The 27,269-nt window shown below is 50.0% G+C and overlaps 1 protein-coding gene across 11 annotated transcripts in view; it reads left to right on the forward strand.

The window, feature by feature from the left end:
- The first annotated feature begins 32 nt into the window (after nucleotides 1–32).
- Nucleotides 33–27,269, forward strand: part of LOC119457926 (protein hu-li tai shao-like) — a 124,252-nt gene continuing 97,015 nt past the window's right edge. For all 11 annotated transcript variants that reach the window (XM_037719719.2, XM_037719728.2, XM_037719694.2 and 8 more), the window contains exon 1: nucleotides 33–175. The gene's annotated coding sequence lies outside the window, so the exon portion shown is untranslated. The remainder of the gene's footprint in view (nucleotides 176–27,269) is intronic.

The following is a 27,269-nucleotide window of genomic DNA, read 5'->3' on the forward strand; positions in this document are numbered from 1 at the left end:
ACAAATTTGAGCCTAAATTGGTCAGAAATAATGTTCTTTAGATGATTGAAGTGAGGGTGTGAACGCGTTTGACGGAACAGCGCCGTGCCGCGCCCTGCCGTCCGCTATTCGAGTCACTTTGAACGATAGCTGTTGGGCTCACATTCGTCTGTTGAGAGACTGACTTCATCGAAAGGTAAGACAGTGCTTCGCTCGATAGTCGAGTTGTATATTTGCTCTTGGCTTGGATCATTTGCTGCCGTCTCTCCAATAGCATCATTTCATCAGTGTGAACTCTTTGAAACTAAGTTCAGGCTTAACCGGCGGAGTTTACAAGCTCTCCACAGTGCATATGGGAGAGGGGGAGAATCACTTCAGGTGGACGGTCATTTTAGCTTACCGTGCATACTGATGTGGGGTGAAGAGAAACGTGATCAGTCTGACATTTTCCTGCACCGTGTCAAGAGAGTGGTGAACAAGTTTGTTCGCTGATTTTTTACCAAGGCTCACGCGCGTGCGCGAGGCGCGGTTTCGATGGGAGTCTAGCTTTAGACGCCATGTTCCGTTGCTGTCGCGCACGCCGCTTGCAAGCATCTTTGCTGCCGCCGTGTTGGCACGAGTTGACTCCGCCAGGGACACTGTATTTATTTTTACGCAACTATACCGATTTAGTTGTCTGTTATTTCATGGTTACCGTGGGGAGAAACACGGTGCCTTTGCGTTATATCTTGCTCCTGTACATTGCGGTTGATCTACGGCAGAGCTGTGAAGTGTGACTTTCGACGCTTAGTGGTTCTGGATCAAAACTGGCGTGCCTAAACATCGCATGCCTGCGCACAGATGCACTGCCACTGCACAGAATGATAATCCTGGCGGCAAGCCAAGAACAGGTTTCGCGGCGTGCCTATTTCCTGGGCATTTCGAACTTTTCCTAAACGGACTAACCTTTGGAGTGTGTTCCGCAAAATTTCGTGAGAAAGAAGCATGCTCGTGATTCGCGCCTGCGAGCCGCCTAGCGTCTTCTCCACGTGCGGTGATGTGCCACGCCTATTCGCCATTGAGGGCCGGCCGTGAGCGGGTGGCGCGATGCCGCCCAGGTGTCAAGTCACACTACCGATTGCGTTGACCTAAGATGTTGCCATCGATCGTGAAGCTTCGTACATTTGCAAGGTTGTTTTTTTAGGGAACGGCGTGGCTGCTTCCGACAGCGATCGGCAGCACCGATGTTTTTCGCTACGAAACTTGCATGTATGCGTGCGTGCGCGCGTGGGACTGAAAACGCTGTGAACGGTGGCGAGTTGAAATCAGCTGCCTTGGGTGCTCTATTGAATGGTGTGTCGATAAGCGTGCTGCTGAGTAAGCTCAACTCGAGGGTGCTGCTCCAGTTCCGGTTCCGGTTATCCCGTCTCGCTTTTGGCACGGCTGATTTCTCGCAGCGCCAGGTACAACCGGGTAGTCGATCTCGGCATGCTTGTCACGTTCGCTTTGACGCCGCACATTTGGTGGTGTAGCTCCAAGTGAAAGCGCGTCGTATCCCCCCTACACTTCCCTGAACACCGCCTTGCCTTAACGCGCGCAGCCTCTTCACAGTAGGAATTACTTGTGCGAATGAAGACATTAAACGTGTTGGCATGATGTGTGTGTTGCAGGCGCGTCAGTCGTGAGTGCCCGCTGGTCGTTCTGCACGTTTGTTCCCTAAAGTTTCGCGAACTCTAAGCCGTCGAAGTGAAGCTCTAGTGAGAGTTCTTATGTTTCCTAATGTTTGACCACGAGTGATTGTTGTTTCTCTGTTGCGGATTCATGTGTTTGGATTCAGCCATAACGTTCGCTTTGTACTTCCAATTTGGGTTGAGCTGATTTTTTTTTTTTTTTTGGTTGTAGCGATCTTTCTGTAAATAACTACCTGTGTCATTGGCTAATTTTGCAAGTAACGAATGGAACATCAAACCCAGTGCTTTCTACTAGCTTAGGCCAAGTGTTGTTTATATGTTCACATGGAGTGTTGATGTCTTGCTGTGTGTGTGTGTGTGTGTGTGTGTGTGTGTGTGTGTGTGTGTGTGTGTGTGTGTGTGTGTAATGGCTTTTTGTCAGACTGTGTGGAAACTTTAATGCGGCCAACGATTATAAACAGTAATGCATTTAACAAAGTTGCCAAATGTTTTCTCCTTTATAATTGCATTCCAACTTTCGCCTTACCTCTAGGCACGGGAACTCTTGTGCGCTTAAAATTGTGCAGCATAATTTATACAAATAGCCGTTTATGGTCGAATACCAGCGTTGTCAGTAAGCAGAAGAGTTGCTTCAAATTTGGCCTCCAATCAAAATCTGTATGCGACTTGCAGCTGTCATTCCTCCCCCCCCCCCCCCCCCCGACATATTCGTTCGATATAGTCTGGGCGTGGCGCCCTTCAGTTAACTGCTTCAAAAGATAACGGCGTCGCTCATACAATAGGAAAAATGTGAGACACTTGGTAGCTGATTTCAGTAGCCTGCAGTTCAGTCAAGGGATACTGCGATTGGTGCCTAGTGCGGTTCCGATATTTTTGCCATGACACCGCAACTTACTGGTTTCGCTTCCTGTGTTTTACTTCTGATGACTTGTGGGATTGACAGCTGGCCTCGGGTGACTTTGGGTGCTGCTCCAGTTCCGGTTCCGGTTATCCCGTCTTGCTTTTGGCACGGCTGGTTTCTCGCAGCGCAAGCTACAACACTGTGGGGGTATTGGTGCCTCTTCAATGGCACAAATCACTGGGGTAACCAAACGGCTTTTTTTTTTTTTTTCGTTATTTTAACGTCCCCTCATTAGTGTTGAAATTGCGCGACGTCCCGTTTTTTTTTTTTTTCGAAATAAATTTGAGGCTCGATCTACCAACCAACGTGATGTATTAACAGCTGTAGATTCATCAGGTGAAATGTGAAACCGAAGTCTGCTTCTTTTTCGTTAATTTCTCGATGTGAATATGCACGCCGGCTTTTACCCGCAGTCACTTCACAGCCGCCGCTTCACCTTTTCACCATCGAGAAGCGTGGTTACCTTGGCGTTCATAATGCATTCGTGTTCAAACTTCATGCAAATGTGTCGTGAATTGCAGCGAACAATCCCCGGAGTCTAAAACGATGTTGCATAACGTTATCGCCCGAGCTGGGTGCCAACTCCGCGTAAGGGGCATCTGGCCGGTGACAAGACATCAATTTGACGTTGCAGGTTCACGAAATTAAGCTTTATATGTGTATACGTTCGTGGGAATACAGAAAAGGTCTCTTACCGTGAGCGAAGACACCAGAATATGCGCTAAAATAAAACTATGTGGCGTCGCCGCGCTGGAACTCCAGCTTCCCCGGACGTCACGGGTTTTTTTTTCTCCTGTCTAGGTATTTGTGTATCGATAAATTAATGTTTCAAACAGGACGAAGCTAGGATTAAATGTAGGAAAAACGTTGCGCTAAATCAACCCAAATATTAGAGAATGATGGGAATCCGCTACGTGTTGGTGTTGGAGCTTGAGTCTGAAGCTAAAAGGAAATTTGTGCTTCATTTTCTGCGCTAGTAATTTTTCCTTTAAACGAAGGAACAAGAGTTTTTAAAGAATGCCTCACTAGTCGTAAGTGTATTTAGTGTTTCACTTTAGTGTGCTTTAGGGTTCAGCGCGACTTACCACTGGGACGAAGGGCATCGTAGTGATTGATCTTGGAGAAGAGCTTGCGCTTATTTCTGCAACCCTGGAGGGATAACGGCGCAGCTTCGTCATGGGATAGGGAGAAAAGTAGGTGGCGACTCGCGGTGGCAGTCTTCAGCAAAGGTGGTGGCAGGGAGGGTGCCCTTCCGTCTCATCCGCTGGCAATCAACGTGAACTGAGGTAAAATCGGAAAGGGCTCATCGGCGCTTCCGGTTCCAGAGATAACACGGTTCCGACGCACGATTCCCCATTCGCAGGCACGCTCGCGCTTGGTCTCGGTGCACCTACACCGCAACGCTGCTTATTTCTAGGGCCGGCGAGGGTCGCATTGATGACCGGCCACGAAAGCTGAGCATGGGCAGCCATTTCAAAAGCACAGTAATGACAAACTATCGGGTGTAGTTTCATCCCTGCTACTCTTGTCGTAGTCCCCCCCCCCCCCCCCCCCCCCCCCCCCGCTGCAGTTCAGATGTCGGCTGTAATTCCCTTTCTTTCGTGTACCAGCTGCTTAATGGAAACATATTTTAAAAACTTCGCCGCTGGCTGGCACGAGTACGGCCCCATGGCGGTGTGGGCATTAGTTATTAGTTAGCACGAGTTAAGTCGTAGGCTCGGTTTGAGTGGTATGAATTAAATTTTATGCGTAAGTGTCAACTGACCCATTGAGCGAAATGCAGCTCCACTAACGTGAAACCTGTGGGAGGTGCGAAGCATGCAGTGATGCACCGCTAATGGGCTTATAATGCCTTAAGCAATGGCTCATAACCCCGTAAACGTGGGCGCCCCGTTACGATGACAGAAGTGAAATTCTACGCTGGAATGATGAGCGGCAACGCAGCCAGCTGTGGCAGACAACGAACGCGGGAGCAGTGGCACGAGCGCGTGCCGAGCACGAGCCGCTTGCTTACCGTGACTACGACGACGACAGGAGACGCCGACAGCCCGAGCGCATAAGGTGCTTCGCACCCGATGCTTGGGTGCTTTCTTCACTATTCCCTTCAGCACGGCGTCGAGTAGACGTCGCAGTCCGATAGCTAAACAAAATTGGTTATTGATTACTGGTTTTAACGGCCATACAGCGATGGCAGTATTGCAGGACAGCGTTGCGGGAGGCAAGAACAATTTACGCGATCTTAAAAACGTCATCCGTTCTTTTAATATTCGTCGACAAAAGTAGTCTTTTTTTTTTTCTGCTTAATTGAATTCCAAAACTGGGCACGCGGAGAGCGTCCAAAGCACTACCGACGTGATGCTTCCAGTTTTCCTTGCGTCAACGGGTTCTTTGTGTGATTAATGTGAAACTCATCTGTCAGCGCCCTACGATCGCCTGCGGTGTATACTGCCACGCGATGAATGACGTCATGCCTCAGCAGGTCATCTCGGTAAGCTTCTCAGCGTCGCGAAAGTGTCGAGAATTATGTGAGCAGCGCTTCCTGCGCTGTTTGTGTTTCGGAATCGTAAGTGAAGGCGGCCAATATTTGTCGACCCAAAACGTGTCATAAAAAAAAAAAGTTCATTATAGGCATATTGCAAACGCTCCAGTGATCGACGTTTGCGTTAGGTTGGCGCTGGGTGTCGGGGAGTGTGCGCACTGTCGCCCTCTGTCGGGAAAAAAAAAAACACCTAACTATATAGTATGGGTGTGAGACTATACAAAATTTCAAATACGAATTGCATAGTCTTGGCTATTCGATTCGTATTCGAGAATTTACTACTCGAGGTTGTCGAATACACGTGTCGTTCGAATACTGTAAGGGGCAACGACAGTTCTTGCACTTTACAGGGAGAAACGCTGATGCAAATGGAGACTTGTCCGAATGATTCTTGCGCAGTGGATCAGCGGTGGTTGCACAGAGGTTGCAATTCCTGAACAAGCATGTGGAGGAGGTCACTTACGCGCAATTTTTACTAGTCGTTGAGTAAGCATGCCTTGCCTTAGGCAGCCTACAAACTCGCTGTCTCTTAGACAAAACGATTGATTGTTTTACCAATCTCACCTTGTATAAGGTTTTTGAAAACGATGCCCAATGGTGTAGTATTGCCCCTAGCGCCTGCATTACTATACATGCACCTGGACGTGCTGCTTAGGTTTTTCTCTTTGTTACTGTCATTGCGCCTCAGATTGATAGCGCTTTCTATTGTTTCTGATTTACAATCCTCTCAGTTGACAACCAGTTATTGACGGCATTACATGTGTCAAGTAATGTAAACAGGCCTTTTGTTGCCGTACAGACTCCACGAAGCTTTTCCGTTCACTTTTTTAGAAGTTTGGAATATTTAATTGGATTTTGAAATTTTTGTTATTCCAACGCCCTTTCTAAAATTATTAAGTTGAGCTGTATTTCCGAAATTTCGAAAAGCTCTGTCTTGCCGTGAGGGTGGCGACGCCTCTTTATGGTTCCCGCAGCAGCTTCCCGTGACGTAGCGGATTTTTAGTGTCACATCTTGTATGGTTATTGTTTATCCTTGAAGAAGGAATGCAGTGCATTGTAAATGATTGAAAACTCAACCTGGAAAAGATTAAATACTTTTTTTCCTCCTCACGGAATAGTTCCGAATACGAGAAAGTACTCTGAAATTCGTGACGTCACAGTGGCGTATCGACGCGGTGGTTTGAGTTCCAAATTCAAGTGATGGAAGGTTTGTCCTCATTTTCTCGTCTAGTAATCAGCATTGCGTGTATTCGAATCGAATGCCAAATATTTTCTAAGTGTAAAGTTAATGCCGTTCACAACACGACGTCCGATCAACTGAGAGGTTGTGAATGATAAACAGCTGCGATCAGTTATCTCGTGTATTATGACATTGACAGTAATGAAAGAAGTTAACGATGCTGCGTCACCATATACACGTTTTCGTTGAAGGAGATAAATGCCGTACTGCCAAAACAATTGTTTTGCCTAAACGAGACAGTAGATAGATTCGTAGACTGTTTGAAGGAAAGACAATTTTGGTGAATGACAGGAAACCGTTGAGCAGAAGTTGATGCAGCACTCTTGCAGAAGAACCATTCGAGACAGCCCTCACTTGTGTCGGCCTTTCCCCAAGACTCCACTAAGTGTTATTTTTGTTTGGACACAAGCGAATATTGGGAAAACTTCTGCAGTGAATTTTCGAATCGAATAGCGGATACTCTTCGATTCTCATTCGAAAATTTGAACGTTGGCACATCGCTTAAGTTCCACGACTTCCGCCGAATGAGTAAGAATGTAGTGCTGAAAGAACACTTCACCAGTGGAAACTGGCGTCATTTAAACATTTGTACTTTGCGGGGAAGGCAATGCCCAATATGGCGCGTTTCGCAGATTCCTGTTAACGCTACACTAGTCTGCAGGGCTTCGCGCCACATTGAAGCTGCTGTCGGAATACTGATGAGGGTTTTCGCCTAACATTAGACTGCACGAGGTCGCGGTATCGAATCCCGGTCGCGGCGGCCGCATTTCGATGAAGGCGAAATGCAAAAACGCCCGTGTGCTTGCGTTGCGTTGTAGTAAAACCCCATAATTTTTTCAGGCATTATAAAAAAAGTAAATCTGGTATATTTAGCGTTATAGAGCAGGAAGAAAAAAAGAGCAATAGTCGGGACATTTGGCCGTCCAGACTAGGTCAGTTCAGGGCACGGGACGTTTACTGAAGAGTCGGGATGGTTGTCAGCTCTAGCTGGGGCGCCTGGTCTAAATAGGCGCGAGTTGCCAAGATATCAGGCTCACTTGGTTTGTCGCATGAAAATCGCCTTGCTGTGCACCCACACAGCAAAAGCTCTTAATCGGTGCACTCACACTATGTGTGCATGCGGTTAGCGCTGCATTTTTCAAACGTCAACTACTGCCAAGTAGTCAAAGTGTAACACGTGTGCGTCGCACTGATTGGTCGGTAAATTTAACTGGATATCAAGATGGAGAGGGTAGCCTATCGCTCTGACATTGACATTAGTTGTCATGTGCCTAAATACGTGAGCTTGACTGCACGGGCTATCACGAGTCGCGTTCGGGCTTTGGAAACTTTCTTGGTGCCTATATTTGCAGTTTCGCCGTGGGTTTCTTTTTGTTTTCTGCAAGTTGTTCGAAGAACGTGAACGGGTGATGCAGCGAAAGTTGAGAAAAGTGCAAGTTGTTCACTTACGGGATATTCACGGCGCAAAAAAAGGGAAGAGACGAAAAACTCGTGCTGTATACAGAAGCGCAAATTATATCGCACGTCTGCTGCGAAAATCAGTGCGCACCCGACAGAACATCTGGGCCCGTGTTTTGTAACCCTCCCTCGCCATGCGTCGCGCCGAATGGTCCATCCCAGCGATGACGGCGGCGCGACCTCGTCAATGACGAGGGGGCGCAAATAAAGCAAAATACGATACCTTGTGCCGTATTTTGTAGGGATTCTTTTCAATTATGAGCCCCGCGAAGTAGCCCATCCTGGCGATGAGTGGGGATTCCTGCTTGCACTACAGGTCTTGGTAAGATGGTGGCTCTCGTTCACCCTGATACGCTACGCACGCACCAGGCTGAACGGCTGTGTAGAGCGTATTTCATGGCCCAAAGTCCAGTAAATCATTGTTACTTGTAACTGCTGTTTTCCATTGCAGAATCGTACCAGTGCGTAATGCAGCTAGCGTTCCAGTGAAGGAGGACTGGTTGTTGGGCTAGTTGTTTATAGTAGAGAGCTTTAGTATAGCGTAAAACGCTTGAGTTAGCGTTAGCGTGCGACGCAACGCAACGCTAAGAAAGGCTGCACTGCGCGGCACAAGGTAGTGTTTTAGAATAGCGGAACGGAGCAAAACGCTAACGCAAACATACGGCGCCAACAAAGTACTGGAAAGCCAAATCCACACGAAATGTCGAGCTTATCCAATGCTGAATCCGCAAGTGTGTCCCTAAGTCAAGCTTATTCAAAGCCACAGTCGCTGCGTTAATTACGCATGTAGTGTTTGGTTTCAGTGTTGTTTTGTCGAGAGTCGCGAAACACACCGATTATTCTTCGCACGCCGCGATCGTGTGTTCTGTGGGACCCATATTACCTGTCCTTTCTTAAGTTTAGATAACACAGCGCCATCTCGACGCTGATACAGCAAACCTGAGCAAACCCTCTCGTTAAGCCTACTGCGCCGCTAATCGAGAACGTATATCGAAAACAACGCCACGCCCATTCGTCACCTGTACGCCGCTGTCGAAGCATCATCACACAAATATAAAGCAAACACGAGGATTAGTGGGGAACGAATGAGCCGAACAGTGCAGGCCAACGATTCGATAGATCCGAAGCCATGTTGCCGTACGTAGGGCTCCCCTTGCGCTCATCGCTAAATCCCGAAAATAGCGTAAGAGCTCCAACACCGTTTACGTACAGAGCATGCGCAGTGTGGTGCACGCTAACGCCATTTGCGTTTGCTCCTTTACGCTATACTAAAACTGTCTATTGTAGTGCGAAGGCACAATCGCAAACACGTCACAGGTACGTGCTACTAAGAACTTTATTCGAAAGGCAGCGAGATACAGTTCAAGTCAGAACTAGCAAGATCATTTCTAAAGAAAGTATGCTCCGCGTTGTATCAAACACTAGTCTGACTTACACAAGCACTACTTCCGTTTATATAAAACGCTTCCAATAGCTCACGTGCCTTTTTGTCTTTCTTCTGCCCAGGTTATTCGCATCATCAAATCTCTGACAATAGCAGGCTTTACAATGCGCGGAAATATGCGCAGTCAAATTCTTGAAGTTATTAGCGTGCTCCCTCATTCGATCATGGGCGCAGCGGCCAGCTTGGGACTTTCCACAAGACGGGGGGATTTCATAAACCACCCTGCTGGCGTACAGCGCGCCAGGCTTGATGTGCTTTACTTGGCAGCCGATCTTGGTTCTGCCTATTATGCTGAGACAGTTGGGTGGTTGGGCCAACCCAGTTGAGAAACGACAGTCACTCCCTACCTATCGCCACTTTCAAGTTGTGGCTCATCTTGCGCACGTATACGGGCCCGACTTCCGGCCACTCTGCTCACCGGCTCGTGCCCCGATGGCGCGCCCGCTTTTAGCTTCTTTTGCAGGGATTCCAGCGATTCTTTGCACTTTTGTGCAGTAACATTGTCACTGCAAAATAGTTATTGCTGTGGCATTCTTTTTTTTTTTTTTTCGCGCTTGGTCATTCTAATTGTCATGACGGATACATTTTGCGTTGCTCTTCTGCTTACCTTTGTGAGGCGGTTCCTTTCGAGCCATTTTCCGTGGTTTCCTTACTCAGTGCACGCGCGCATTGTTTTACTCACAATATATTGTATACGTGCAGGCGGTGTCAATGATGGATGGAAAGTGGGGGGGGGGGGGGGGGGCTGTGTTCTGTTACGTGTGTGCCGGATGATAAAGCTGTCACATTGTTTGCCATAATGCAATTCGAGTAAAACGGCGAAATCGAGGCGTCGCGCTTAGCTGCAATACGAAAAAAAAAAAAAAAATGAAACCGTGTGTCGTGTCCGTAGCGTACCGAACACAAGAGCGACACTGTCACACACGCCATAACACGGTGTCGCGTGTATGTGAGGTGCTAAGCTCTGCAGTGCGACGTTGTAGCGCACCAGCCCCTGGCGTGCAACTTTATTCCATTAGGGCGTGCGAGAGAGAGAGATGCGGTGCATTGAATCGTGCGGTGCCGACAACGGCGCTGAAAGCCGGGCGTTCGTGTGTACACACGCTACGCGACACGCCGTCGCGCGATCGGTTCTTTGAGACGCTGCGCGCGCGAGTGCTATCTCGCGATGGTACCAGCGCGGCGCTTTGCGCGCGGCACAGCCGGCGAAGGCCGAAAAGTGTCGGATAGCAGCGCAGCTGGGCCAGTTCCTCTCATTGTTCGCCGCGGGCAGGTAGTGTTGCCGGCGCGAGGATGCGGCGCCTCAACCTGAGCCCACGCCGCCATGTTGGGCGCTGCCGGTCGATGTGCGCGCGGCGAGAGGCTGGAGGGGCCAAACTGGATTCGTGGTCCCTGCCTCCTTTCAGCGGCGCGCAGTGTTTGCGCAGCGCTAGAAGTGGTCGGCTTGCACGCGGGCCACTTGAGGGAGCATGTCCCGGTTATCGATACTATTGGCGAGTCTTTCGGCTGATGGACTGCTATAGGGCGTACACGCGTCCCCAGCGAAGCTAAGCGCCGAGGGCGGGAGTACAAAGTGTGTGCGTCTACGATGTCGCATTAAGCCCAAACCGCATTCACGCGATTTTGTGCGCGACGGCGACGAGCGACGGCTTCGAGCGACGAAACGGGCCGTCGCGCGAACAGATCGCTTGGTCTTTTCGCTCAATCGCTCGGTTCTAGAAATCTAGAATTCGTCGCTCGTCGCCCGGAAGTGCTATGAGCGACTAGCCAATAGCGCGAAGCCGGAACTAGATATACATCAGTCAAGTACTACCGATTGTCGCACGGAACGAGCAAACGACTAGATTTTGATACGTGCAAGGATAATAACGTAGTGCAAGACTTTTAGAAATAGTTATGCTGCTCTTTACACTAAAACACATCAATTTAAATTAATAAAGCAAGCGTCACGCCACTTTCGGCGAGTATTTGCTGCCCTCATACCGGCAACACCGGGGAGACGTCGCTCGAAGTCGTCGCTCGCATGCGGTGCGACTTGTAGGCGACGAGCGACCGCGACAGCCATCTCCATCGCGTCGCTTGTCGCTGTCGCGCGCAAGATCGCGTGAATGCGGTTTATACTTTACGCTCGTCATAACGTTTTTTCTCGCTGGATTTCCGAAAGAAAAAAAAAAAAGACATTTTGAAGTTTGGTTGCCACGTGCTGCTTGTAATGAGGGCGGGTTGCTTGACGCAGCTGTGCTAATCGGGTGGAAGAGGGGGGTTCTACGATTGAAGTGTGGCAGATAGAGTGTACGAATGCGGGAAGCGCATATTTTTCGACCAGACACAAGTATGTCGGCCATAACTGATCTTGTACATAGTCGTTACGCCAGTGCTGTGAAAGGCTTATGAGAAACTGCTGAGCTGGATCTGACTGCGGCGTAATGAGCAAGAACCGGCTATACGGGTCTGTCGCCTGAAATCGGGTGCCCACGGGTGTGGCTCTGAACCGGGCGTGTGCGGTTAAAATTTGTTCAGTCTCGCATTTTCGCTCAACACGCCTTTCGGGTCCATTCATATGTCTGCGTTTTCTTCGCGCTGTATGTACGCCGGTCATTGTCGCTCTCCAGAACCACAGAGGTACGTGAGGCGCTGTAATGGTGGTGTAGCACGTGAGCGAAGCTTCAGAAGGCAGTCGTTCGGTTCGGCGTCTGCTTGACTCACTGTGCACGACAGCGCTACCATCTCGCGTTCGGGCAACTGGCGTGCTTGTTTTCGGCGTTGCAGAGATGCGTAAGACTCAGAGATTGACTCCAACCAAATAAGGAAATTTACTAGCCCGACGTTTCGGAACCAATTCGGCTCCCTCTTCAGGGGGTATTCTTCGGAGGTGGCGGTGTGCCGCTTTCTCCGAAGAATACCCCCTGAAGAAGGAGCCGAATTGGTTCCGAAACGTCGGGCTAGTAAATTTCCTTATTTGGTTGGAGTCAATCTCTGAGTCTTGATCAATGTTCCCAACCAGACAGGTAATTCTGTAGAGATGAGTTTGCGCAGCAGCAGCGCGTGCTTTTTAGATGTATGAGGGAACTGACTGCTTCGAGAGCGGTGCACAGCTGCGAGTATGGCGGAGATGGGGGCGCCACTGCGGAGTGGCCGCCCACTGCTACCGCCTGTATCAAATGCGGATTCACCGGGCAACATTGACGCCGCGCTTGGCGATTGCGTCTCTGGCGAAGGCGGCATCCTCGAATGCAGATGAGGCTGCTCAGTTAAGAGCAGCACGAGCCCCTTTCTGGGTCACTTGGCGCTGCGTGCTCTTCCTGTCGGAGAGGCGAATCCTGGGCGTTTTTGTCGGTTGTTACCTTGGCGTCGGCCGAGTGCATGTGTATCCTTTGTTGCGGCCGCCTCGCTGTTCCTCCCGACTTGGCTGGCAGCCACGAGGAGGCGGCCGGACCGGCTCTGGCCAGTTGCTTTCTCTGCTCTAACCTCGTTACATCCAAGACTCCAAACGAGCCTCGGTAGGAGCAGCGTTGCGGACATCCAGAATAGTTTTGGCCACCGCCGAACCGCGTCTTGCACTATCCGCCTATTGGCAGCTTCCCATGACGTTGTGGGCAGAAAAGCATCGCCAGGTGCTGCTTTTCTCGCGTCCATACTACGGTGGGAGCCCAACGAAGTCTTTCGCTTAGATTCCGGGCACTTTAAGGATGTCGAAATGAATCCACGGAGAGATACCATCGTACCCCAGATGCAACTATGTTACATGCGCTAGCGCCCCGTTTGAGTACCCACTCGGTGTATTTCCTCATGAATGCAAGCTTGCGCTGCATAGTTATATAACAATACACGCACGAACAAAATGCGATCGCACACGCGCGCCTAGATGGCCTCCCGGTACACGAGCGTTTTTGCGCGTCATCTTGTGTGTGCGTGATCGGGTTTGTGCGTGCATACTGCTATAGGACTACCTGTGCGAGTAACCGTTTATTGTCACGTCACCCGTTCCCATCGCTATCCTGACGATAGGAGAGCACAGTTTTTCGAGATATTTCCCAAAATGTGGAACGAAATACATGGACGTTCCGAACCTCCAGTTACTTTTGTGCTTCAATGCAAAAATGAGCTGTTTAAGTGGAATAGCAGGGCATTTTTATGGCAAGTTTGATGGCGCTTATCTCCAAACTGGCGTCGTTCTGGAAATTTATTCCAAGTGACCTTGCAAACTCATCGGCCACAATTGGTAAATTGCAATATGTGCCGTAAAATAATTAATTCAAAAGATAATTAGTTGAATGTGTTTTGATTTCTCGTGCAAGTAATGTCCGCCTCTCTGAATAATCCAGCTCAATGACTAGAATTGTTTTCTGCAACAGGCTAATTAAAAAATTTTCATAAAACTCAAAAATGATCACCCTGTATAGTCACAATGCCGGGTGTTTCTACGACGTCAAGGTCATAGCAGCGCGAACTAAAACATATACACAAAGACACACTAGTTCTCGCTGCTGTGACCTTGGTGCAAAAACAACTGGCCCTATCTTTCACCTTACTAAGTTTCTACGAAGACTTTAGATATTTAAAAACTGCCGTTTTGAAATATAAGGGTGGTTCCCTCGGAGAAATTCCGTCAGAGGTGGCGACCACGGGGTTACGAGTGATACGCGCTAATTAGTCTCTAATTAACAAAACGCATGTAATTAACTTTTATACTTTTTCAGCGGGCCCATGGCAATTGGGAAATTGAAGCGAGCTCTCCGTACAAGCCATACCTACTTTTGGATGTGGGTAAATGTGGCACGACGAAATTCGGCTACCAGAGCGCGCGAAAACCAAACTTGAAGGCTGCAGCGAGCGCAAACCGCGCCCCCTCGAGATGACGTTCTGCTTATGTCACCCAGCAGCGGGCAGCCAGCGCGCTGCGGCTTCTATATACGTATATACAGGGTGTTTCAGCGAACACTTCCACAATTCTTAAAGGTTGCCTGTGGCAGATAGCACAATTCTAGTTCATGAGCTGGTCTGCTCGAAGAGGCGGACATTACTTGCACAAGAAATTGAAACGCATAATCGACTAATTAAAAAATTCACCAATTATGTTTTTAACTGATTACCTGATGTTAAAATTTACAAATTCTAGCCGTGGAGTTCGCAAGGCTCTATGATCATAGAGCTAGATGAAACGTGTACGCGTGGCTGCTTCTAAATTTACTTTAAGTAAACCCCCTTTTTTACGCCGAAGGACCCCTTATCAAGAGGAGTTTCGCCGTGGGCACATGGTGCGGCCTTTGTATATTTTCAGTGGCCAATGCAGCAAGGCACATGAAGCTGCTTCTGTAAACAAACTGACAAAACGTTAAAAAAAAAAAAAAAAAACATGGTGTATCTGGTCATATTGCGTCGGTGCTACCTATAAAGTCGCTCTAGCATGCGCTAAAATGTCACCACTGTGTTTCGTCCCGTTTGTGTTGGTGAAGAGTTGCGCCCGTGGTAACTCCCTTTAGGGGCCCATAAGGGACCCTCGCGTGAACGCCTTTCTGGTCGATGTCGCCTAATGCAAATTCCTTCGGAGTGTCCGTGTTTTCATCGGGAACGTCTTCATCGGGAACGGATTTAATGCCCATTCAGATTGGCGGCGAAATCGCTACGTGATTGAGACGGCGACTCGTGAGGCCTATAGCAAGAGTTTTCGAAGATTGTGCACATTGACTAACATTTTTTACTTTGAAAGGGCAGTGTTGCGTGTCTACACTGTGTTACCGTGTTTGATAGCACCTTGATGCCGGAAATGGTGATTCATAGCATGATTGCCTGCAATAATAAATATTTTAAGTGCATTTATTAGCATTAATAAATTTTGTCCACGGGTAAAGTGCAAGCACAAGCCACTGTGGCCGGTCGTGTACTAGCAGCCTGGGAAAGAGGTGTCCCCTGCATTGATCACAAAATTGATATCGCCTCCGAAGCTGCGTGCTTAGGCGCTGTGAGAATATTGTTTTTTTTTTGCCATTTTGACTGTTTCGTGTCCATCCATAACCGGTCGACAGATTGCATGTGTAGGTAATGAAGTGGGCAGTATTTCTAATCTGCATGTCAATTAGACAAAAATCAATGTTTTAGCCAAGCCGAAACACAGAAGTAAACGGCAAGTGGGTGCAATCAACCGCCCACATTGACCGCGACGTAACGAATCTCGCGGTACGGGAAGAACGTGGACTGAAGGAGGGTTGCTATCGTTAAATCTTACCGAAACGTAACCTCTCTTTCTTAGTCCTGGTTTTCTTCGTTTTCTCAATAGCCAAGGCTCTTCGATTAAAAGGCAACGAAAGCGCGGGCTAGCCATTGCTCAAGAGCGAGCTTTTCGCATGATGGCGGCGCGAAGCGCATTACTGGCCGCGCGCGTCTCCGTGCTGCTGCTGCATCCCGGCCCATGCCGAGATCGAATCTTGCGCGGACACGCGTGCGCGTCGTCGCCTTGTGCCATTTCTCCGCCTCGCCTCTGTGCTGGCGGATCTGACCGCATGACGCACCACTTTCGCGGCCGTGCTGCAGCAGCGCGAGGCGGGACCTGCAGTGCGTCCGTGAAACTGGTTTCGCCATTCGGAGAAGTCGCATGCAGGGTTGCGGTCGAAGCTCAAACATAAGAGGGTTTGACTTGTGCGGCAGCTGGCTGACCTCGCGTGCGTGCGGCACAAGTCCATTATGTGCTTTCCGTCTTTCTCGACTCGCTCGTCATCTGCACTGCTGGACCCTGTTCTGCGCCAACAGTGCCTACATGTCCATGTGTAGCGCTGCAGGAGACGTCGGGCCACTTTCTTTTGGTGCGCTGTTATCACCGGTAGCGTTGTAGGTACGGCGTTGAGTTCAAAAGCAGTCGCCTAATTTTATCGACTGATGTTCTCCTATTTGTTTTATTTAGGCCCTCAGAAATCGAACGCATATGACAAAACTTTCATAAAAATTGACTCTGATGGAAAATCTCAAGAACAGATGCGGCAAGTTTCTCAGTGAATAGTGCAGTGAAGTGAATGAAAAAATAATAATGAAACTAATTGCTTGACTAATGGAGCACGGAATCTGAAGAAGAGCGAAATGTCGTAGCCAATGCGTTTATATCCTGAAATCGAGAGGTGCACAGGATACTTCTCCATGCGACTACATTCTCACCTGTATTCCCGACTCAGTGAAGAAGTGAAAATAATTTTTCGCGGCCCCGTACAGTTTTGCGGTCTGCTGTATTTAAGTTAAATGTTCATTCATGTTGGTTAGCCTCCTAGATTTCGCTGTCGACGCTCGCTGCACGCGAAACCTGTTTTCTTGAAACTTATGATTGTGTGGAGATTCCCCACGCCGACCCAATTAGCAGAGGAACAAAGCCCGCGACCCATGGATCGTTTCCTGAGCCCGAAATCGCACCGCCTGCCACTACCTGGGTTGTCGCCGCGTGCAACATTTACTGCTGTGGCTACAGCTCGCCACAAAAGTCGCCTTTATACAAAGCAGCTCCGAACTAACATCAAAGGTTCAAGATTATGCTAGCCACAGCTGGAAGCAATAGGTTATAACTTATAATTGCCCTCACGCTAGACCACCGGTATAGACAGGCGGCGCTGTACCGTGTACCGGCTTTTTACGTCCGAATTTGACGCGTGTTGCATGACCCTGACTAGTGAGTGAGCTTAGACACGCGCGCTTAGACACTCGCCCTGTTGCGTAATGGCACCCACACGGACTCCACGCCTAAATAATTATCGGAATATTAGGGGCCCGGCTATTTGAATGGCGCTAAATGTATGCGGACCACTCAGACGCGATTTTCTCTTGAACTAAGGCACGAAAGAAGTGCTACGAAGTTTCTGCAATGGTACTATAAACAGTCCACGTTGACTTAATGTTTGCCTTTAGTGTCCCTTTTAGACGATGTTTACGGGGCCTTAGAGAGTACGGTGGTCATCGCGCCTCTCGCATTTGAACTTCCCGTCGCCCGACTTGGACCCCAAGCGAAGCTCGCTATGGAGGTCTTGGCTTGCATGGTCACGTGATCATCTGTGAATCCGAGACAGCGGCAGCAACGCCACGGAGGGGAGCTATACAGTTCTAGCTGTGGTCGAGACTAGTTACACTAGACAAGCTGCTCCGTTAGCGACTCCGGAGAGCCTGGGGCCCTCGTTGTTGGGTCCGCGTAGTACAAAAATAATTACGCGGGTCCGACGCACACGTTGGAATCTGAGAAGCAACGCGGTTAAGTGCTATAAAACTAAATGCGATGCGCCAATTGTGTTTATTTCATCTGCTGCAGTGTTCATTTTATGCACCACACATGTCATGACGTTATTGTCAGACAATGTTCGTTTATGCACTGCACCTTTCACAAGCTATGCCGAGATGCAAATACCAAATCAGGCGGATGCACATTGAGAAGTTGGCCCAGGGATGTCACGAGGACCGAGACGGTCGTTGTGCATGTCGAGGTACGAATGGCGAGCAAAGGGGTCAGCACTGAGAAGTGCGACACACATACGTAAGTACAACCTCCCGCATTTTCAGCTATATCGCGCGAGCGTCCATCACGCGTCATTTTAGCGCCTTTAAGCGGCGGTAACCAGCGAGGCCGGCAAAATTACTCTCGACTGCACAATAAGCACTATCCTGTGCAAGAGTTGTCTAATGCGATATTCCATTCAGGACGACGTACGACCGTGTTCTCGCGCGATATGGCTGTACTTAAATTTAAGGCTTCTATACACTGTGCCGCAGTGGCACACGACCATTCTCGGGGGTTGGCCAAAAATGAGAACGTACGCAGTGGCCCACTGACAGAATCGGAAGGCGGCGTCCACGTGAACTGGAAACGCGCCCTTTGGGGAAGGCACCAGCTGCGCTCTTCGGCCGTGTGCTGGGTCAGGCTTGCTGCGCTTCCTTCTGGTGCGCTGGTCACCGCAGAGGTCCGGTATCACTCGTCGAGTAGCGTCTTGAAGGTCGCTCTGTCGCATGTCTTTTGCTTTCTCTTCTGGTCAGTCTCGTAAAGGGAGACTTGACGCCAACGCGTCAACTGTGGAGAAAGAATTGAAACTGTTACAGCGTAAGAAGACATTTTGTCCCTAAAACGACCTCATTGGGGCAAAGAAATAAATGTAGAAAAATAAAATCGGTGCACAGGCACGCATGATCACATGGTTTCGTTTTCGTCAATTCTGTTTAGTGTGTGCACGCAAACAATGTTCTATGCAATAAAAGCTATACTACTACACGAGAGGCAACACTACGAAGGACTTCTCACACCCCCCCGCGGCCAAAAAGCAGTGAGTCATATATGAAAGATAAGGTATGTGTCGTGTCATTCGATGTAACATTGTCTCATACTTTTATTACATCGAAAGCGTCGCATATCTGAACATATTTTTACCACTGAACGGGTGTAGTGACAGGTTTCTGCGACCAGCGGCTACAGCGCCTTGCACTCATGTTAAATTCTGGGGTTTTACGTGCCAAAACCAAAATCTGATTATGAAGCATGCTGTAGTGGGTGACTCCGGGTTAGTTTTGACCACCTGGGGTTCTTTGACGTGCACCCGATGCATGTTTTCATTTCGCTCCCATCGAAATGCGACCGCCGCTGCCGGGATTTGAACCCGCGTCCGAGGGCTTCGTGGCGCAACGCCACTACGCCACCAGGGCGTCTCTCCTCGCAGCTGCGGTGTATGAACTGGGCAAGCTCGCTCATGGTAACGCGGGTTAGTATCTACCTTCTTTTTCTATTTGTTAGCTTTTTTTATACCCGCATAGCGTTGCAAGTAGTTACATTTGTGCCGGAATATTGAATTCTCGTAAATCCTGCATAGTCTCATCGCCACATGGCGTTAATCGTACCCCTGCAGTTGTCTGCTTACTCAGAATTTCATTATTCTGGGTATTGTATGCAGCTACAATGTTGTAGAGCAAGAGGTGCAATCATACATTACGGCTCAGCGTTGACTAACTTAGTGAACTAAATATTCTCAGAAAAAAAATATACATACATACATACATACATACATACATACATACATACATACATACATACATACATACCGGGAAGCTCGACACGAAAATTTATCCGGTGAGTCAGCGAAAGTTCATTATTTAGAAAAATATTCATTTTCGGGTGGAAAGAAAAGAAAACACTGAAACCTACGATAGGTCATGCTATATATGCTAAAGATGTAAGGACCTTTCGGAGGGATCGTCACACCGGTAATAGCACCTTCAGGCTTTATTTTCGCCCGCCGCGGTGGGTCAGTGGCGATGGCCTTGCGCTGCTGAGTTCGAGGTCGCAGGTTCGGTCCCTGCCGCGGCCGCTGCATTTCGATGGGGCCGGAGTGCAAAAATACTCGTTTAAATATGGGGTGCTCGTTAAATTAAAACCCCAGGTAGTGAAAATTAATTCGGAGTCCCCCACTGCGGCCTGTCTGTTTTGGCACGTGAAACATCTAATTTTTAATTTAAAGCTTTACGTTCAGAAACAGTAGCCGTAATCAAAATGAAGTGAACTTTTAATAGCAGCGCGGTGTGAAGAATGAGACACTTCATTTGGCTCAGAAAACGTTTACTGCGACATTCGTTAAAGGCGGGCAAAATGTGAACATAAAGGTACACCCCTCCCCCTCTCTGTACACTCCCCAAACACTGCCAACTTAGTGCAAAACTCCTTCACTCCCCGTGCGCCAAGCCTCCCAACTAAATACAACGACGCGACGCTTGATTGGCAGCGAGCTGCACCATCACAAAAGGAGCTGTCTCTGCGAGAGGAACGCTGAGGAATCACTGCTGCATCGCGCATCATTTATGCTACGTCCTCCGAAATGCATGCGCACCGCTGTGCGACTCGTCGCGTACACGTACCTTGTCGCACGCGCTAACAAACCGATGCTCTGTGGATGGCGCGCCGTGCTCCCAATTGCACGTTTCCGTCGCGGCACGGAGCGGTGGTGGACATGCCGTATGTTAAAGGACGGACGCCCACAGAGCTCTGTAACGGCGTCTGAGCCTGCCCACCCCGCGTTTTGTTTCTACTTGTCTACTGTCACCGATGCTGTCACTTGCGGCTCCGTGAAATGGGAGCTGAATCGCGGATGGACGCTGTGTGTTGCGAACCCTACTTTCCCCGGCGGAGGCACGAAAGCTGGCGGGTTCCCGCGTGTCGCGGCAACCGGTTTGCCGATCGGCCGTCGCGCATCCTCTGCGTCCACTGTTTGACCGGCGCTACGGTCACTGCGTCGCCGCGCTGCTCGGTGCGTGGCCGGGTTCTGCGCTCCTTTCCCCCCGCTACGAGTCTCTCCCTGTCTTCGTAGCGTGCAGGCGAGCGGGGCCTTTCCCGAAGCCAGTCATTTTGCCGCACTGCTAGGCGTCGCCTTGTCGGTCCGCCGGACAGTTTCAGTCGACGCAAGTGGTTGGAGCCGCGGGTTTGATCGAGGCTGCCGCGCCTCACGCACCTGTTAGCGTGAAAAAAGACGCTGGATACCCCAAGAGGGAGTCGGGTCGTAAACCCTCGAAAACCGCGCGTTGGTGAAGAGGGGGTGCGTGATACGGACCAAAAACGCATATAGACTGTTCGAGATGCGTGACTTCACTCTTGGCGCATATTTCTGGAAACCGTGAACACCGCAGAGAAAGTGAGCTGCTTTGCTGTCATCGTTTTCGCTTTCTTGTGAGTATGAATAACTGGTAAGAAAGTCAGGTGGAATGATGAGGTTAGGAAATTCGCAGGCGCAAGTTGGAATACGCTAGCGCAAGACAGGGGTAATTGGAGATCGCAGGGAGAGGCCTTCGTCCTGCAGTGGACATAAATATAGGCTGATGATGATGATGAATTGGTAAGCTCGCTAAGCTTAGCAGGCGGCCGTAATAGACCACCCTTCCAGGCCGCATCCCCGACACCGGTGTGGCGGTGAGCCCTCCTAATCAGTGTGCGTATCAGGCGGAAGGAAAGCGCGTTGTGGATGTGCGCGAGGGGGCAGGCTGAGAAAGGTAATCAGACGCTGCGGAACAAAGGAGGCGTCGGTCGGCATATCGGCGAGGGTGCCTGCAAGTGCGGCGCGATTGTGCGCCCAGTGCTGCCGACCAGCAACCAAAATACTGCGCTTTTAGCGGTTGGACCCTGACAGATTGCGGTTCACTGACGTCTACCGGTGATGTTTTCCGCTCGAGGGCGTAGCTCCGCGCGCTCAAAGAGCCGCAGTTCGCCGTTGTAGGAGTTCCGATGGCGATAGCATTTCAGGCTTAAATTTATGACCAGTGGACAAATTTCACAATAAAATGAGGAGCCCAGGTCGCTTAAATGAACAGAATGGGAACGGAGGGGCACGATTTTTGTTGGTCACCATATGAAACCAATGAAAACATAACGGAAATTATTTTGTTTTAATTGAAGTGTAGAAATGATAACGTAAAGGAAAATAAAAGTGAACGAGAAAATGGCTTTCCGCCGGTGGGAGCCGAACTCGCACCATCCGCAACGCGTGTAATTTTCGTGTTAATTGCCACTTAACCCGATCTTAGAGGTCCGCCACCGGTGACACTGTCACAACCATCATACAAATGCTGATGTAACTGCTCAGAAAAAGATGGGTGGAGCCACGTTTCCTATTGCCACCCCCAATTAGGCGAGTGGATCATCCTGTAGGAATAAACGATTCATTCATTCATTTTTCTCCTATTCGTCGCGCCGAGTAGGTGATAATTGCGGCGTCAGAGTGATGCGAAAGGCGAAAATACGTGGATCGTTACAAATACGCCCTTAAAAAGGTTTTCGAATAGCATCTTAAAGGAGGCAAAGTGACCGTCTTCGTTGGTGCCTCACATTACTACTTGGGTCCACACAGGTTTTGATTACGAAAACATAAGCACCTGCGACAAGCACCACGGGAATTGGATTAAGTACCAGTTATAGCCATCTCTGAAAAAGGATACATCGGGGCAGCACTGTTAAGAGTAGGGAATAGCGAAACTTACTCGGCAATGAGTGGCGACGCCGATTGGAAATTTCCGCACCAGCTCTGCGTGACGGCATTAGTCTGCTAGGCAGGTGACCGATGCCTGACCGCGAAATTCACGAACTTACGTGAATTTTCCATGCACTGCCAGTCTGAACTGATTTGGACGATTGTCCGTAGTGTATCACCCATACTGCCGGATTATGTCGCGCTCATGAACCAACTCGCCCAAAACACACCCATGCGTAGTCTCATTTTTATCCGGTGCTCCGGAGACTATGTAGTGTCGGCCCGGAGTACGGCCGAGCTTTAGCGACATCGTGGGTCCACGCGCCGGCTTAGAATAGTATGCGTTGTCTGATGAGCCTTTCTGTGTGTGTATGTCGTTCTGCCTGCGCTCTACAGCTAGTGCTAGAAATACTAGGCCGATTCTCATTGCTGGACGAGAACCTGCGGCGCAAGGCTCGAGGAGTGCACCATGACAGAGAGAAAACGATCAACGCCGACCTCAGTGCGGGACCCACGTAAAAGGCACTATCAGTTGATCGCTTTCATCGTGCGTGATTTGTGGCCTCAGTTTTACTATAGCGACACCCCTGCTCGACAACTCCCGAGTGTTTTTTTCTCTCATTCTGTGTGAAAACTCGGCGTGCGTAAGTGCTGCTGCGCCCGGCAAGCAAGCGTCCTTGGCTTTCGCACTCTTTTTAAAAATAAGTTGCACCCGACGTTGGCGCCAGTCCCGTTGTAGCACACCACTGTGGGAACGAGGGGTGCGGCAGACCTAGGCGTAGAGCTCCTCCCACTGGCTGCGTTTGCGACGCTGTCTGCTTTGCATCTTGCGCAGCACGTGAGGAAGTGTGCGACCACTGCGAGAATTCAGCCGGTATCGTATAGGTTTTGAGTTCTAGCGGAATGCCGGGAGGGAACCGCCGTGATGTTGCGTTGAGACTAGGATGCAGTACGGCAATGTTGTTCCCGGCCGGGAAGGGGATGGCTTTAGGAAAGCCTTTGCGGCAGCAAATCATTATGCAACAACCGGTCCACGCTGCTCAGCCTAGCCGCGTCGCCACCAGAGTGGCTGATCGCGCTTTCGTCTTGATATTTCTACAAAGCGTGTACATACCAACTAAAACTTTATACTGCTTCACGTGTGGACACTGACGCGCCCTGGGTTTTTCTCGGGTGGCGATATTTAGGATTCTAATTCTGGACCCTTTTGCGAGCGAGCGTGTACGTAATCAAGTAGCAGTTTGTGCCGAGATGTGAAGACGTTAGCGCGGGAAATGATTCATCTTACATGCTTGAACGGTTACCAGCACTAGCTGCAGTCTTATAGTGGTACGCGTTCTCCTTGTAAATATCAACGTATTTATGAAATTAATGTGGTTAGCGCGGGGTCCTTGGACGTGGGTTCGACTCGCTGCCTCCAGTAAAAAAATCTGGTATATAAAACGTGCGTGGCCAGCCACGTCGTCTCGTTAGCCGTTTACATAACGTCGGAGCGAGGGAAACTTCCTGCTCTGCGGCGCTTTCGTAAGTAGGCGCAGCGTGTGCTCTGCAAATAGGGCGCGCCGAGAGTTTGAAGTGCTGGCGCCTTCTCCCCTCCTTCCCTCCCCCCCCCCTTTTTTTTATGTAATGCGAAGCTAGTGTGTACGCAACTGCCTTGACGCAGCTTAACTAGAACGGGAAGTATGGGCAGTGCGCGGGCTTTTTAAATGTCATCGTTCTGACGAGAAATTGCGTAAATTCAGAGGTCTACGATGATTGCGTTGTATTTAATAGGTGCACTCTTATCGCTTCACAAACAAAAGGAAATGCTCAGAAATGTTGCTATGTCTTGCAAAAGTCCTTGCTAAATCAACCGCCCGAGTGCTTTTCGCGGCGAACGATCGCCGCAGCATCGTCGGACAGGTCTGGAGCATCGCTTTGCGAAAGTCGCGGCTGCTCCCCAACCTGGAAAGCTGCTTTCTTATATCGCGCAGTTCGTGGGAGTTATCACGCGAATTTCCGAGAATGTGCGAAATTGCTTCCCGTGCAGCGTTCCCTTGTTCGACGTGGAGCGATATTGCATTGCGTTTTTCGCAGCGGCAATTTCCGTTTGTTTCACATGCAGCGATCGCGGCGGCTGCGAAGTTAGCATGCACCCAGTGGCAGACTGAGTTGTTTTTTGGCGTAGGTTTATTCCGTCCGCTCCGGTGAAAAAGTAAAACAAACTGCTGTTTGAACTTGTTGCTCTATTTTCGAAACAAAACAAATGCGCAGGAAGCCCGAGTGGCGTGCCCGACGGTCCACGCCGCGCTTGTGATTTCGCAGGGAAGTTGAACACCTTCGGAACATCACACGAAGGTGCCGACGGCACAATTGCCGCATTTGCGGTGTCGCAAGTGTGAACTCGCCAGCATAATCGCACCATGTGCAGCACTGATGACACCGGCGCGAATGCCGAGATCATTCGCTAGAGACGCTCGCGATTGCATTCGCGGGGCGTGTCCGAAGCCCGCGTGGCTGCGCTTCTCGTCGGCGGCCGCGCTCGCTCGCAGATAATGGGCCGGGGGCATCAGCGCGTCGCACAGACGCCAGGATAAAGGCTTTTCGGCGCGGTCTCAAAGAGGAGGATGCCGTCCGCTGGCACGGTGCCTGCGCCGCCGGCACGAGTTGTCGCCGCTGATAGCGCGGTGAATGCGTGCGACTCCGTGTTTGTGTTGGCCGGGCGTGTCAGTGGCCGCCCGCCCGAGTCTTGCACCTTCATTGCGGTTCCTCCCAAGTGATGGCAGTGGTACCGCATTCCCCAGTCTGAAACAAGATTTTTCTTTTTCTGCCTATGGATACAAATACGAAAATTAGTGAACAAAGAAAGCATAAAAATGAACCCGTACACAGCGGGCACGATAAAATTACAAGAGCTAGCTTGATATCAGCACGCAGGATAGCAGATTTTTTACCCTGCTTTAAATAGCCAGGTTGCGAGATTACAGCCACTTGGGCGCGTCTAATCGGTGCTCCGCTGGGCGCGGGTCCCCGTTTCGTTAGGTTGGTCGCAAATGGTCAAAAGGTGGCGGCTGTTCAGCCCTGGGCTGGAGTTAAAAAAAACTGCTGCACTGCGATGGTGGCGTCGGAAGGTTATATTTTAAGTGTGGCTTGCCGTAGATCGAGACACATCACCGCTGTTTTAATGCGATTAGCATTCTTGGCCCACTTTCTGGTCGGCGATGTCCGTAGTTTTCCCCTACTTTTTTTTTTTTTTTTCAAATCTTTCATCTACGGTGCTGGGCAGAATCGAGATCGCGTCACACGTGTCCTTCAAGCACAACAACCCGACGCTTTGCGCCACGAATGGCCGCTAATGGTATCCATCTTTCTAACCTCTATCGATTTGCTCCGAGCGCACTCCACAAGTGCGTGTCCGACTGGTAAAATGGAGAACGCCTGCTATTCTAGCTGACAGTGAATAAAAGTTCTACGCCTGAAGTAGACGCCTGTGCAATCATGCCGTAGTTCATTTTAAAAATTCAGTCATGCTGAACCCTAATTATACAGTGCCATCGGGACAAAACCGGCTGCGGTTGGGAAGCCGCGTTTAGTGAAGCTTTCTTCGTGGCGTGCGTCCGAAGTTCGCGCTGTGGCGCATGAGTGTATTAATGCGATTAACAGTCTCAGCCTATTGTAGATAAATGTCTTCAGCAGTACTGTTTGTCGCTAAATCGCTTCATTGCGAGTCGCATTAACGTCGCCGAATTTCTTACTTCTCCAGACAACGCGCTGCCGGTGCTAACGCCGTCGCGGTACATTTCAAGAAGCTTGCGACGCTATCGCAATTAAATTACGTGACGAGAGCCAGAGCAACAGAAATGACAGGCGTGTTCCCGATAGTAGACGCAGACTCGCATGAGCTAGACATTGCTTCAGATAAACGAGGCGCCAGCTGTTCGGGCTTTTTGAATCACGGATACGGAAACTCAATCAGTGCGAAAGCAGGCGCGAGAGCACGAAACTTTGCACTAGGCCGCCCTCGCCGCTGGAAGCATCGGTGGTCGCTTCTCGATTGGTAGTCGGTAGCGCGACCTTAGACGTGAGCAGCCTTGTCTAGAACGCGGTAACGGCGGCTTCCGGGGCGCGTATTTCTATTTGCGCCCCCGTACAGCGCTCGACCGCTAGCGCCACGCTGCGCCGCTCGCGCGTACCGCGTTTCTAGGTGGTTGCTTTCGCCGAGGGCGCTCGAACGAAATCATATGGTTCGAATGCTTGCAAGCCAGGCAAGTATGGCTGCATGGCTCAGTGGTTAAGGCGCTCGCTTCGGGAATATGCGTACGCGGGTTCGAATCCCACTCGGCTCAATTTTCTGTTTCTTTTTTTTTTTTCAGATCACGCTTTTTTTTTCTTTTTTTTTCCTGTCTGTTTGCTAGCGCGGTCGTTTGAACCCCGGCGCCACGGCGGAAGCCGTGGTGCCGGGCGCCGACGCGAAGCGGCGGTCGTTGGGGTGTTGCGGAGCGCAGCGTAGCAACACCCCAAATAAAAAAATACTGCTCCAGTCAGGTAGACTGCTCCCTCCCTGATAGTGAGATTATATTTGGATCATCAAAACAGTGATGCGTTTATGAATACCACCGATCCCCTAACAGCAGGCTAGTCACCCCCAACCCAGCGTGTTCTCCGTCAACGCCTCCTCCGTTCCAACGGCGGCGGCTAGAAACATGGTACGCGCGAGCGGCGCAGCGCGGCGCCAGCGGTCGAGCGCTGTACGGGGGCTGAAATAGAAATACGCTTCCGGGGCTCTCCGGAGCCAGCCAGCGACGTCTAACGGTAGTTGCTGGGCCCAAACGTACCCAGCAGCTCCGGAGAGCCCCGGAAGCCGCCGTTACCGCGTCCTAGACAAGGCTGCTCACGTCTGTACTTACTATGTGAATGAACTTGTCGACGGTTTGCGTCGTCCGCCGGAAACCTCTCGCCGTCTTTCGCACGTGTGTTTTCTTACAGTGAAGAGGGATTAATACTGCACGGGAAATCCGCGGGCGGACGAGATTCTTTAAGTAGGCACGTAGTAGAAAGATTTAATTCTAAATTAAATCCTAGGCTTTTACGTACGCCACC

Source organism: Dermacentor silvarum, chromosome 1 (assembly GCF_013339745.2).
Source record: "Dermacentor silvarum isolate Dsil-2018 chromosome 1, BIME_Dsil_1.4, whole genome shotgun sequence".
Classification (NCBI taxonomy): Eukaryota; Metazoa; Arthropoda; class Arachnida; order Ixodida; family Ixodidae; genus Dermacentor; species Dermacentor silvarum.